The sequence below is a fragment of the Haliotis rubra genome, unplaced genomic scaffold (genome assembly GCF_003918875.1).
Source record: "Haliotis rubra isolate DU_JTF1 unplaced genomic scaffold, ASM391887v1 Scf77, whole genome shotgun sequence".
In the NCBI taxonomy this organism is placed as follows: domain Eukaryota; kingdom Metazoa; phylum Mollusca; class Gastropoda; order Lepetellida; family Haliotidae; genus Haliotis; species Haliotis rubra.
The window spans coordinates 689,898-704,577 of record NW_025767490.1 but is presented as its reverse complement, the minus strand read 5'-3'; the positions used below and the strand labels follow the sequence as shown (position 1 = coordinate 704,577).

Sequence of the window (14,680 nt, the reverse complement as noted above, 5' to 3'; positions counted from 1 at the left end):
AGTCATTTGCACCAAGTTCATGCTGCTTTCCCTATGGCTCCAACGCATGATGATATCCCATTTGACGAGTTATCCCCTACACACAAAGAGCTTTCGCTCATTTTAACAATCGCCTCATAGATAAACTTCCAAAGAAATCATCCGGTAGAAAACTTTTTTGTACCTTGAAAGATCGTTCACATTATGTGGTTCATTTTAAAACTTTGCAGTTGTATTTGAAACATGGTTTAGTGTTGAATCGCATACACAGAGTGCTGAAGTTTAGCCAGGGTCCATGGTTAAAATCCTATGTGGAACTCAACTTGAAAAATCGCAAAATGCAAAGGATGATTGTGACAAAGACCGTTACAAATTGATGAACAACTGTGTGTTTGGTCGTTTCTGTATGAATAAACGCAAACACATAAGTGTACACTTAGTGACACAGAGACCCAAACTTCAAAAACTGGCCTCAAAAACCAATTTCAAACAGGTTAAAATTTATTCAGAAGACGTGGTTTCTGTTGAATTGGAAAATTTAAGTGTGCATTTAGATCAACCCATTGCTGTCGGTTTTAGCATTTTGGATTTGGCTAAATATGAAATTTATGACTTTTACTACAATGTGATGCAAAAGGAATATGGACATGAACATTTAGATTTGCTCATGACGGACACTGACAGTCTCTTTATGCAAGTCCATGCTCCTCCACATAAACCCCTCCTGGACCCCTATGTGTTTATGAAACAGAATCTCCATTTATTTGACACTTCCAATTATGCTCCCAATGACCCAAAGGATCTCTATTCCGATCAAAACAGGAAGGTGACAGGCAAGATGAAGGATGAAGCAGGTGGAAACATCATACTTGAATTCTGTGGACTAAAAAGTAAAATGTATTCCTTCTTGATGAAAACGGATAAGGAACTTATTGAGAAAAAGACAGCCAAAGGTATTAAAAAAACAGTGATCAAGAAATTTCTCAGACATAAGATGTTTAAAGAGTGTCTTTTTGACAAAACAGCTGTGTCATGTTCTTTTCATCTCATTCGCTCTTTCAATAACGTCTTGTACACACAGAAACAAAACAAAGTGGCTCTGACCTCCATAGACAACAAGCGTTATGTACTAGAGGATGGCATTCATAGTGTACCTTATGGTTATTCATCAACTGAATAGTTACAACATCTGCAAGAAAATCTTCAAAACAAAGTGGCTTTGACCTCTATAGACAACAAGCGTTATGTGCTAGAGGATGGCATTCATAGTGTACCTTATGGTTATTCATCAACTGAATAGTTACAACATCTGCACGAAATATGGAATTTTACAAGTCCAAACAGGTAAGCTATATGATTATTATGAAATTTTTTTTTTTTTTAATTGAAATTTAGAATCGTATTGAAATTTAGAATGTATAGTCATGTCATTATGTTTGTATTTTATAATACTAGACGTGTTTGATTTATTTATTTTCTATTTATTTTACAGGATGAGCAAACCAGCCTACATGTGTACAAGCTGCGATGGTTTTCTACCTGTTGACGCAAATGGTGAAGACCGATCGGGTCTCTTTACCTGCGTCTACTGTGGTACCAAATTAAAATATACGTATCATAGGTTCCTGAACCCTACTGGCAAATGTGTGGTCAGGAAGGCAAAACTGAACACAGCTCATGCCTGCACTTGTCGGAAGATTCATCATAATGACTACCAGAAGTCAAACTTGCTCTGGCTGAATGTATCCTATGTTTCACTGCAAGAGCAAAACATGAACACTATGAGAGGCTACTTCAAGACTACAAAGTGAACACTATGTGTGACTGCTTCAAGACTACAAAGTGAACACTATGTGTGACTACTTCAAGACCACAAGGAGAACAAACGTAACAATCACAATTGTGCTCACATTGTTTATTGTCACAAACTATACATAGAGTGTGTGGTTTCAATAAAACGATTCTAGTGTTCCTGATGACCTGAACCCAGGAACACCTTTGGCTGCTTTACGTTTAACAAATAAAACATTTCTATGTATCTGTGTTTTGTCTTTCTTTTTTTCTTCCAATACGTTTCATGAAATGTTTGGGCAAATGTAAACGCTTTAATAGTTTAAGAAACTGTTTATAGCCCACTGGTGAACGCCTACTTCGCGGTGACAGGATAAAAAAACGAATCAAGTTGACAATGTTTGAGTTTTGCAGCACATTATTTTTGTTTCCTACAAGTTGTAAATGCTCATCTACACGTAATTGTCCTTTTTTAATGTTGTTTTTCACAAATAACCACATTGACATCAATTTCCCAATGGTTTTGGTAGAAGTAATGTCCTTGATTAACTGGTCGGGAACTTGAAACAGGAGTTCAGTCTTCTTGTTGCATACAGGATTATCAGCGGGTTGTTCCGAGTTAGCTATCCCTTGTGAATCACCATCAACTATCTCATTCACTTTCTGTGGCTGAGCTGTCTGATGAGCTGCCTGATGAGCTGCCTGATGAGCTGTCTGTTCTTCTTCTTGTTTGGACATCAATCTCTGATAATTCTCTCTCGTCAGAAGAATCATGGGCTTGCTCATTTTGTACTGAGGACAAGTAGGCTTGGTAGTTCCTTATGCAAATAGGTAAAATTGAATGGCAGGCAGCGATGTGCTCACGTTTCCTGTGTCTGCTCACACTCTTACTGGCCAAGATTCGAATGACAGACTTATGACGAGACAGACGGTTTTTTATCACCTTCTGTTAGTGGTATCTTTCCAACAAGGATATTATACACTAGTGTAATCACTGACTTAAACTGTTCAGATGAAGCATGCGTCAGCATAGCTTTTCTCTGTGCAGAATTAGCTTGTTCTAACATCATAAGAAAAGCCCAATGCTTTTGCAGCAGACCACTCATGTTGATGTTGTAGGGTAGCTGTTCCACGTTCAAAGACAGCTGACTGTAGAGTGAGTGAAGTGAAGTGAAGTGAACTGACTGTTATATAGATGGTTGTCAGGTTTGAAAAACTATGGTGATTAATATATTCAAAGTTGTATGTGTTCTAACCTTCCTTGTTGGTTTTGGGTTCAGACACCATGTGGATATAAGCACAATGTGGAGATAGTCTAAAATGCTCTGCTAATGGATCATCTTCGGCTATCCATGAATGTACTCTCAGTGCGCATTGGAAACAGTAGACTTTGTCAGATTGACCCGTATAGATAAATCCTGCTTCTGCCATGAGCTTTGGGGGTTGCTTCATTTGTACAGGCCAACTGTTGAAAGACTTCAGTCTGTCACTAAACTTTTGCCCAAACGTAATATTATTGCATGGTATTTCAATACAGTCTGCCACGAGGTTATCAAATGGTCCACACACATCCATGGCTCTGTTCAATATGAAAGTGAAAAGGATGAGACGTGGTTGTATATTACCTTAGTTATGTCAAAACGCTCTCGTGTCTCTATATCCGTGACAGATACACTGTGCACACCTCATCAGAGAATATACCTGTACGCAAACGTCCATACTGTTCATCCCGCATAGGTGAGGTATCCATGACCAGATAACCGTATTTCTTTCTACTTACAGCATCTTGAAAAGATTCGGTGAAATATTTAGCCTGTCCTGGAAATATTTGCGATGCTAAAATTTTATACTCATGTGCCGAACGAGGGTTAGACAATAACACAAAATAATGTGTGTTCAGTGACATAGTTCTGTTACATTCTCCCTTTGGATACGCTGATTGTAGGATGTTGATAACAGAAATTCCTAGATGGTGGGATAATGTGGTATATAGGTGTAAAAACAGCTGACTTTTGCACACTTGTTGCATGAAGTCATCTACTACCAGCAGACAATGTTTATCTGATTCTAGAGAATATGAATTTAACTCCTGTTCTGTGGGGAGGACATCTTGAAAACGAATATTGGGAATGATTGTCTTGAGCTCACTATAGACATCTTGCCACACAGCATAGCAGTAAATAATCAATTTGGGTGCAGGATCAAACATGATATTGGCTTGTCTTAACAGACGTGAAACCCAAAAGGTTTTACCACTTGATGATCCGCCTATCACGGATATGGTTGTAGGCGTTTTAAAAGGTAACAGACAAGCACTTTCATCCATGATGTATCTTGGTCTGCTGTTCAGTATGAAACTGAACTTACTCACAAGCATGGAGGGTATTTATACATAACAAAACATCATTTTGAACTAAATCTATTTTTATTTTTTATTTTTTATACACATGGTAAAACATTGTACATCATTGTCAATTAAAAACAAGAAGGGGTACAGTATTTGAAATAGTTGCATATATACTGAGATACAAAAGTATCATTCCATAGGAAGTTCCTTATGTCAAACTGATGAACAATACGATGAAAACTCCAGTGAGGTTTCAATGTACATAACAGATAATACAAACAATAGAACCCACACACATTTGAATCTAAAGATTGTATCCGTTTACTGTTGTGCAAGTATGATTGAACATAGGATTTTAGGTAACTATCAAATACAGCATCAATGGGTTCTGATAGGCTGTCAAACAATTCTGCTCTCTTTCCTTTGAAATACATAGCAACCCAGTGACGTCCTTTCTTTTTGACTACAGTCTGTATTTACAATAAGTCCAACCCCTCTTCTTATCATAGAAGATGTGAGTACAGGCAAAGTATCTTTAGCATACACTCCCAGGACATGACTCTGTAAGACAGGATCACACTGAATGGTACACTTCAATTCAGAAGCTTTCATGTTTACTTGATGTACACATTCCCGCGCTTTATCAATTTCTATGATGGAATTTCTTTCACTCATGATAACACAACTCAATGTCTTAGTCAAAGCAGATTTGAATTCAATTTCAAGTCTCACATTTCCTGATTTCACAAGATTGAGGTAATCAGTATCTACTTCATCCAGTTGGTAAACAAAAAGAGCGCTGCCAAGCAAAAAGTCGTTTCTTGAAATACCATTTCCCTGGTTTTGACACCAAAGTTTCTTGCTATCAAACAGGTTGAGATAGGTGTCTACATCGTCTACACTTGTAGCTCTTCCTGGGACACTGACACCATTCACATACAGGTTGATCGTTTTAATCATGCTCGATTGAAAATTGAAAGGATTCCCATCATATTTCCCATTAAAGCTGCTACTATCTACAAAGCCTATGATATAACGATTAGCAATGGGATTGGAGACATTGTCAATGGTATGTGTTAACTGAGAGACAGGAATGCTAGTGACCTTCACCTCAGATTTGATGAAAGGATAGAGAGCATTAGAGTTGTTCTCAAACAAGGTATTGTGAGCTATAATCAGGGCTGGGTTGACATTCAGTCTGCAGACTTTGAGATAAGCATCCAATAGTGTTATAGTGAATTTTTTGTTGGCAACACCACTCATGAGACAGAAGGTAGGAGAGGATCTGTACAATTTCATAGTCATAGGTACACCATTAATCATGTATCTATCCATCTCAAACACATCTTCAAATAAGTTTCCAGACATAGTCATCTCTTGACTCAATGCAATGAACTGTCCTCGTCTCATCAAGCCTGTGTTGCTTCCCGTTTCTGTATCTGTTGATTCTATATCACTGTTCGATTCTCCTACATCTTTGTAGAACAACTGAGAGGTTAACTGTGTAGTCTTTGCATCAGCTCCAAAATTCAGTAAGGCTTTCATCATGCTCTTGTAAGCATAATGATTGTTTGTGGAAGAGACCAGCGTGTCATTCAAATAAACGGATAGTTGACTAAAAAGCGACTGAAGAAACAGGTTGACTGGGGCGACATGTTCTTTGGGAAGCAAGGTGCTCCCATCATTGTGAGTGACCTTGAGTTTCACGTGCAATCTTGTCCTCTTCAAATCAAGGTAGTCACTACCTGTGTTAGAAATACTGAATTCCAAAGGCGCCTCGTCGTTGATTTGACTCACTGGACGTACATTTTCATAGTAATGTTGTTGAATACATGTCTGAAATGGGGGGTAGTGTGAATAAATTTAAAGACTCGGGAACAATCTCTTGAAAATTTTTACTGGTGAGCAGCGACATGGTGTTAACTAAAGATATCCTTTTCTTTCACTGGAGTGTACTTGAGCACACGAGCTGTCTTGGAGGGGATGTTGCTTGTTGGACGTATCCTCTTGGTTGTGACCACCTGTTCACCTGCAGCTCTTTTTAATGATTTCTGTCTCTTCTCTTTAGCATCTGCTCTTTCCACCACACTTTGAGGTTCAGAAGTCACCTGCAGTTTGACTTGAACTTCTTTTGATGCTTCCTCAGGTTGATGAGATGTAATGAGCTTAGGTCGCGGGTTTCCATTCACCAATTGAGAACTACCTGTCATGTGTTTCTTGAAAAAAAATTCTGCCATTTGTTGTAATCGGGCACATACAGAGGTAAAGACTCCATATTAACCAGCAAAAGGGTAACGTCTGAAGTGAAGTGTTAGGTGAGTCTCTTCTTTCAAGAATGATAGTGGAGTTCCATCACTTGCTTTTATACTAATTTCAATGTCTGGAGATTCTTTCACCATCACATGGATATTGTATTCATTAGCAAATTTAAAGTTAGGCCCCTCCCTCAGGTCTAAACGTCTCAACAATGGTAATTGAGTGTGTCCTACCAATGAACTATCACATAAGTTACACAACACATCTACATAAGGGTCATTCATATGAGTGAGATCTACCTTTCCAAAGTTTAATTCTGTCAAGCTGACTATCCAGAAGCCATCAAACATCAATCTTTGATTCAGTTTCACACGAAAATGGTATGGGGTGTTCCCTTTGAAGTAATCTTTCTTTGAGTCTGTACACTTCAGAAACACATATTTCTCCATTACAAATTTTTCAATTGACTTTCCTCCACATAAGAATCAAAGGATTTGGGCCAACCTAACCATCGAACCAAAGCATAAGTCTTTCCATTCATACGTTTCTTCTTTAAGATCTTTTCCACCTGCCACTCAATATCCTCTCCTTTATTGACCTTCTGCAATTCACCAGTATAAAAAGTACCTTTGATCATTTCATCATGAAAATCTTTGAGTTTGTACAGTGGAATTTCCTGTCTTTTAAAACGATGAGCTATTTTGAACAGTTCTTGTGTCCACTTCAAGTCAAGTTCTGTGTTGAAAGGTCTCTTCAGATATGGAATGCGAACAAGATCTCCTACTTTATATCTGAATTTCTTCCTAGGGTGCAGACTTTTGAGATGTTTCAACAAAGGTTTGACATACAGATGCTGCCAAACTTTCAATTCATTGTCCTTACTCACTTGTGCAGGTGATAAATTCGGTAGGGAGGAATGCAATGTATGATTGTAGTTGTGCACTAGTTTAGGTAAAACATCGATGTAATGTTTGGTATTGTTGTGAGTCATGTAACGCGTAATCAGTGATTTTAGCGTTCTGTTGAAGCGTTCTACGTAATTACTTTTAATGTTTTCATTCCGTGTAATGGTGTGAGTGATGTTTTTCTTTTTTCAAATATGACTCAAAGCCTGCTCGAAATTCTGATCCAGCATCTGTGCGAACCTTCTTTGGTTGTCTAGTTTTCAGTATTTCTTTGAAGGCTTTCAACACCGATTCAGGTTTCTTGTTTTCTAAAGGTAGCACAAAAGCATATCTGCTCAAGATATCAATAGCCACCAGCAAATATCTGATACCATCATTCTCTTTGCTATAACGAGAGAGGTCGGCCAGATCCACATCAAACATTTCATTCATAAAATTCACCCTTACTTTTAACCTTTTAAATCTATGCTTGACTGGTCTATGTAAACTATAGGCATCTTGATTCTTCACAAATCGTTTCACATTCCTCAACCTGATATGATGTTGTCTGTTTTTCTTCAATTCATCACGTAGTTTTGTTGGACCAAAATAAGCTCCAGGATTTTCAGCATTGAAATAATACTTTTCTATGGCTTTTTCTTGCTTTAACATGCTGCTCTTCTTTTCCGAACTCATGTTGCACTGTGGAAACTGTGACTGACTAAGCAATATATAACATGAAACAGCATGGGTTTATTCATTTTATTTGAACATTCACTAAAGTTTGTTACGATGCATAATGATAACCGCCATGTTACAGAGCATGATGAAAGCACTTCTGTATTTACACTGATAGGATATGACCTTCAAAGTCCTGCGATACCATGTCTTTCATCATGCCGCCTTCATCATAGTAGCACATACAGTTCATGAGATCCATACAACACACATGACACTGAATTTGTCCACTATTACAACTGATGTAACGCAACTTATTGTTGTGACGACATACACTGCAACTTTTCTGAAGAGGAGTAAGTTTCTCTTCCTGATAGAGATCTTCCATGATTCCACTGGATGAATCAACAGCTGTTATGTCTGTGGTTTGTTTCTCTTGCTGTTCTATGTCCTCCATGAGATGAGTGTAATCCAACCACCAGTCGTCTATAGTAGGTTCTGTGGTAGGTGTTATGGGTCGGGTTGTGAGGGATGGAGTTGACACTGCTTCAGTATCTTCTCCCAGGTTCCTGAAAATGACAAATAAGATTGAGAATGTAGAACTGCAAACACAGTAACATGTACGTAAATGAAAAGCTATTCCAAATGATAAACTATTTGCTTACTTTGGTTGTATAGGAGGAGTGGATTTCTTCTTTGAGACTTCTGCTTCTGGCCACTTTTCTGTTCCTTCACTTTCCTTGGCTTCTTAGCTTTAGCAACACGCTTGTTGGGTGACTGACGTTTTCTGTTACTTGAATTACTATCCTGAGTGGTGGCAGAGATTTTGAATAATCCAACATCAAGCTCATGAGAGCTGGCGATAGCGAGGGGAATTTCTGTTCTAGAGTCTTCATTCTCTCTGAACATCTCTGTGTATGTGGTTTTATACAACTCACTTGTTCGCATCATCGTTTCGTGCAAATGAAGCTGAGTGTTAAGAATATCCTTCATTTCTTGAAACGTACTCGAGAGCAGCTGGTCTGTTGAAAAGTCCACATGTTGAAGGTGAAACATCTTCTGTGCCATATGAATTGCAAGCAGAGGTGTGTTTCTGAAACTTGTTCACTGATAATGACGATGAAACTGATTTGAAATGTCTAATACTAAAAGGTATATGGTGGGATTGTGTAGAGCATGTAAGCACTGATTGGATGTAGAGTGGTACACATGCAGTTTGGTTGGTTAATACTCTACATCAGTGGAATATTTTATTCTAACTGAGGAATGTTCGTTCGCCAGGGTTGAAATGATTTTCAGAGAGCTATGGAATGTTTAATGTATTCTGTGGAATGCTTTATTCTACTCGTGGAATGTTTGTTCACCCGTGACATCAATAGATTGAATGCTTAAGAAGCTTTAATGCCCTGTGGAATGCTTATTCATGTCTTCTGGAATGTTATTGTATTCTATTGAATGCTTTGACTCTCCTCTGAATGTTTATTCGTTACAACGTCAATAGATTGAATGCTTTGAGTATGAATACTCTGGAATGTCTATTGTTGTGCTCAGGAATGCTATTGTGCTCATAGGGAGGTGTGCTCAGGAATGCTATTGTGCTCTGGAATGCATTGTGCTCATAGGGAGGATTAATCCTCAATCGATTGAGGATTACTGCTCTGGAATGCTATTGTTATGCTCTGGAATGCTATTGTTATGCTCTGGAATGCTTTTGTTCTCTTAGGAATGCTATTGTCTGTGCTGAACGGATTACTTTTATACTACTAGTGAACTTAGTTGTTTAAACCACTGTTAGCACGGCACTATTCCAGCAATATCACGGCGAGGGACACCAGAAATGGGCTTCACACGTTGTACCCATGTGGGGAGTCAAACCCGGAGGCGATGGGGTAGCCTAGTGGTTAAAGCGTTCGCTCGTCACGCTGTAGACCTGGGTTCGATTCCCTACATGGGTACTATGTATGAAGCCCATTTCTGGTGTCCCCCACCGTGATATTGGTGGAATATTGCTAAAAGCGTCGTAAAACTAAACTCACTCACTTACTTCGGCGTGACGAGCGAGCGGTTCAGTCACTAGTCTACACCACCGCCCCTAATGAAATACCAACTCAAGGGCACATCACATATATGACTAGGTCACCAGGTCTAGTGACAACTGTACTGTCAGCAGGGCATCGTTGGACAAAGAATCGCCGTCGTCCAAACGGGTCAACAGCTTCAGCGCCAGTGACCACCGAAACATCAAGTTGTGTGGCAACATCATCTATGGGAATGTGAACATCAACATCACGCCAGGCTCACTACGACAGGGGCGGTGGGGTAGCCTAGTGGTTAAAGCGTTCGCTCGTCACGCCGAAGGCCCGGGTTCGATTCCCCACATGGGTAAAATGTTTGAAGCCCATTTCCGGTGTCCCCCGCCGTGATACAGCTGGAATATTGCTAAAAGCGGCGTAAAATCAAACTCACTCACTCACTCACTACGACAGCGTTGTCAAAGTCAAAGTTTCCAAACTCCAAATAACACACTTTTGTACCATTATCCGTTCGTCGAAGTAATTTACTGACCTCATCATGTCTTGTCTCTTTTCTTTCGTCATGTATTTTGACAAATGTATCATGGCGTGACACGACATTCTGCATATCTCAGTAAGTGAGTGAGTGAGTTTAGTTATACGCCGCACTCAGCAATATTCCAGCTATATTGTGGTTGTCTATAGTGTGAGTGTGTTTAGTTTTACGCCGCACCCAGCAATATTACCCCTATATGGCGGCGGTCTGTAAATAATCGAGTCTGGACCAGACAATCCAGTGATCAACATCATGAGCATTGATTTACGCAATTGGGATACATGACATGTGTCAACCAAGTCAGCGAACCTGACCACCCGATCCCGTTAGTCACCTCTTACGACAAGCACGGGTTACTGAAGATCAATTCTAACCCGGATCTTCATGGGTCTCAGTAGGTTCAGAGTGTAAATGGAGACTGACATTAAAGTTACGCTCATGTAGTGAAGAGAATTCATTTCATAGTGTTAGTGGGATATTTGACATATTTCCGGAAACCGCTTACAGCATGCTCATATCAGTTCGACCATGTCTATTCTCTCAACAATTTTAGAAATACAGGCAGCTTCTGAAGTTCCTCGTGAACATACGTTTTGATTCTTAAACCTTCATGATATAATGAGAGCAGGGATTGCTTTAATTGTTAGCGTTAACAGTTCAGCTTGATTTAATAAAATCTACATGAACCCATCTTAAAAACTTCAGCGTTTCATCCTCATGTGTACAGCTTGTACTGACTTGTTGTGGAACAAAATATCTCTCACCTCAAATGTTGCTGGAATATTGCTTGTCATAGAGGAAAAGTTGGCCTTTGGAAAGTTGGTAAATCAGTGGAAGTGAATTGACTATTTAGCCGTCATGAAATGGTCGATGTACCCTTCCCGTTCACCTTCTTCAAGTGCTTTAAGGTCTAAATATGAAACAGACGAGGCGATTCCACTAGTCCTTTATATTCACAACAGAAAAGGACCACCCCAATTTTCAATATAAAAGTATTTAATAGTTCATATTATAATCCATATAATACTAGTATATTGAATATTGGGGTGGTCCTTAACTTTTTTTGCTGAGTATATATCTAAAGGAGAAAGCCAAAGGAGACTGACTTTTTAGCTGCAATATTGCTATACTTGTTGGGGGAGGTGGGGTAGCCTAATGGTTAAAGCGTTGGCTCTTCATGCCGAAGACCCGGGTTCGATTCCCCACATGGGCACAATGCGTGAAGCCCATTTCTGGTGTCCCCCGCCGTGATGTTGCTGGAATATTGCTAAAAGCGGCGTAAAACCAAACTCAGTCAGTCAGTGCTATACTTGTTGTGTTGGAATTGTGCCATAACTAAAATTACTTGCACTTAATACCAATTCAAATACACTATGCACTGTATGAAAGTTGGCTATTCACACAAGTCAAATTTCAATCTAAAGCGTGTAATAGCCCTTCATCTTCGTTCCCATTGTTCGCAAATGCCACACGTCCATCTATTGTAAACTCTATTAAATTTATTATTGTATTGTGCATTGGGTTATTAAGAGCCATGTATAGTAATTGATTATATCGAACATATTTGAAGGTAGCACATACAGTAAATACTGATTATCATAAGCACATATGTTACACATAACTCCATGTGACAAGGTAGGTATGAACAACACATAAAGTCAATGAAGCATTTAAACCAATATGCATTAGAGTAATATTTATAATAATCATATATTATTCTATATTTACCATGTTTTTAAAAACAAGTGAATATGTTTGATCATGTTAATCGGGAGAATGTGTTTATGCCACATATTACATAATTGTGTTCATGCTTATAGTGGCGTCACGTTCGTTTGTTCATTCTGATGCATTTATGTGTGGCATATTAATCTAAATATATTTTGTGTCAGTTTTAAGTGGTGTTTGTTGCCAGTCGTGTATCGATAGAGCCATCTATTTATCGGTAGTTTATATAACGGGATTTACGGATCATGCTAAGATTTTATTACCTGTATATTTCAGAACACGATGGTTCGGCAAATGCTGTTGATGCTATTCCTTCTGAGTGTGGTACACTCCTTGGGTAGGTATATGAGCTGTGTACGTCTTTTGCGATAGATAAACAACAACAATTCTGATTAATTCTAACTTATTTTATTTAAATGTAATTCTAGTACATTTTATGTCGTTCCTTCTCTGTGAGTGAATGTCTGAACTTTTGTGAGTATTTCATCGGCGACATTTCAGCGATGTGACAGAATCCAGTTAAACGAGGAAACTCCTTCCATAACAAAAAGAAACCTCCATTGTGCGAGTCCGATTATTTGGTGTACATGTATTCAGGAATCAGTATCAAACAGTGATGGCACCAAATGTTCGCGAAAATGTGAGACTGTTTTGCCTAAACGCTGGCACCTCTCATAAACACATGACAAGGCAAGTCAACTCGGAACATATGTTGGGCGCGGAGAGTCCTTTGATGGGTGACCGTGTTTGGCAGCTTGACTCCTGAGAGTTTCTAGGACTTCAGTCCTGCCCCACAATGAAGTACATGTGATACATGTGGTCTCACCTTAGGCAAGTGAGTTTGTTCCGACTTGCCTCTGTTCACCCAGCAGAAAATGAGTACCCGGTGGGATAAGTCATGAGGCTATAACCTTCTAGCGCCTAACAAGCTTGGGTTATCTGGGGTAACAATGTGCTGTGCTATTCATTGTTAGGGCTATAAGCATACCTATTGTACTGTCGGAAATAGAAAAAAAACTGTTTTTAGGCTGTTACTATGTATCCCGAAAATTTACACAATTGCAAATAGCATATGTCGAAATAACCCACTTCGGCCTAACTGGGCGTTCAGTGGGATGCGTAATACGATATCCAGAAAAGCATGTTTACTCGTAAAATCGGGCAAAACTAAGAAAAAACCCGAATAGCTGCTGAAAACAAAAGATCACACTATAGATGGCAATTAGGTCGCTCAGCCAGGTATGACGACGGACCGTCGACTCACCTGGCATGAAATGCACGTGCTGCCTACAGGCACAAGGGGTCATCTCAAAGATATTTTGTGCTTTCTCATGTGTGTTGACTAACGTGTCTTTCTTTCATATAGTTTCATATAGTTTATGTTGAGATATGTAAAAGAGTATGATACCCGAAGTCCATAGAAACGCATCGTAGTATATGGGTGGCATGACCACCCGAAGATCGACAGGACTGGATATTATTTGTAAATTGTTATGACGTGTCGTGTACCTCCCCAGTATAATTGCCCTAAATGATTATCTTATCTTAGCTGATATCTCTATCCCCAAGCCCGACCCCATGTTTTGTTTTTTGAGACGACCCCTCCTATCTGTTTCTTTTTATAGTGACAGTGAGACTGCATGGTAGCTACATCCTTAATAGTTTCGGCATAAAAGTTATTATTTTTTACGTCAGCTATCGTTTATAATGAATCTACGTCTAATTTCAAATTGGGCATTTTTAAAAGTGTCCTTTGTAATACAATATCGTCGCACACTAATTTGCATAAAGCCATGGTCTGTTCCAAATAAGTCTTTTTGGACTTAGAAAAAAACCGCATTGCTCATTTCTGCACTAATTTCCCCTCAGTAAAGTCCTTTTCTCCGTTTCCTATCTCTCTACCACTGAGACTGTCGTTAGGCCGAACTTAGATTAACAGATATTTCACACTTTCACATATCAACTACATAAATTGTAGAGATAAATGAGAAAATACAGTTTTTTTCTATTTCCGACAGTACTTATAGTGTGGAGTTTGGCGCTTTTTGAATTATTATTTTGCTGTCTCGTAGTTGACCATGCATTTTTATGCCAAAGTTAACGATAACATATACACATACATTTATGTTTCCTGACATCAACTCGATACCTGTGGCGACGCTGACGGTGAATTTTAAGTCTATAGTATAACGGGGTGGAACAGGGTAGTCCTGTGGTCTATGCGTTTGATCTTCACGCCTAATCACTAGGTTCCATTCCCACATGATATAGTGTATGAAGCTTATATCTGCTGTTCTTGGGGTTAATTGGAAAATCGTTAGAATAGTTAAACGTACATTCACCTACGTATAGAATGTATGCATAAAATGCTGTGGCCAACTTGGATTTTTGTATGAGTCTGATCTTTTTGTATTTGTTTCGCAGATCGACCTTGTAAAACCGAATGTAG

The 14,680-nt window shown here is 39.0% G+C and overlaps 1 long non-coding RNA gene across 1 annotated transcript; it reads left to right on the top strand.

Annotated features, from left to right (window-relative positions):
* Positions 1–320: 320 nt before the first annotated feature.
* Positions 321–2,017, top strand: LOC124260613. The gene is made up of 2 exons (XR_006894134.1): positions 321–1,323; positions 1,472–2,017. It is a non-coding gene; the product is annotated as an uncharacterized LOC124260613 (long non-coding RNA).
* The last annotated feature ends 12,663 nt before the right edge of the window (positions 2,018–14,680 follow it).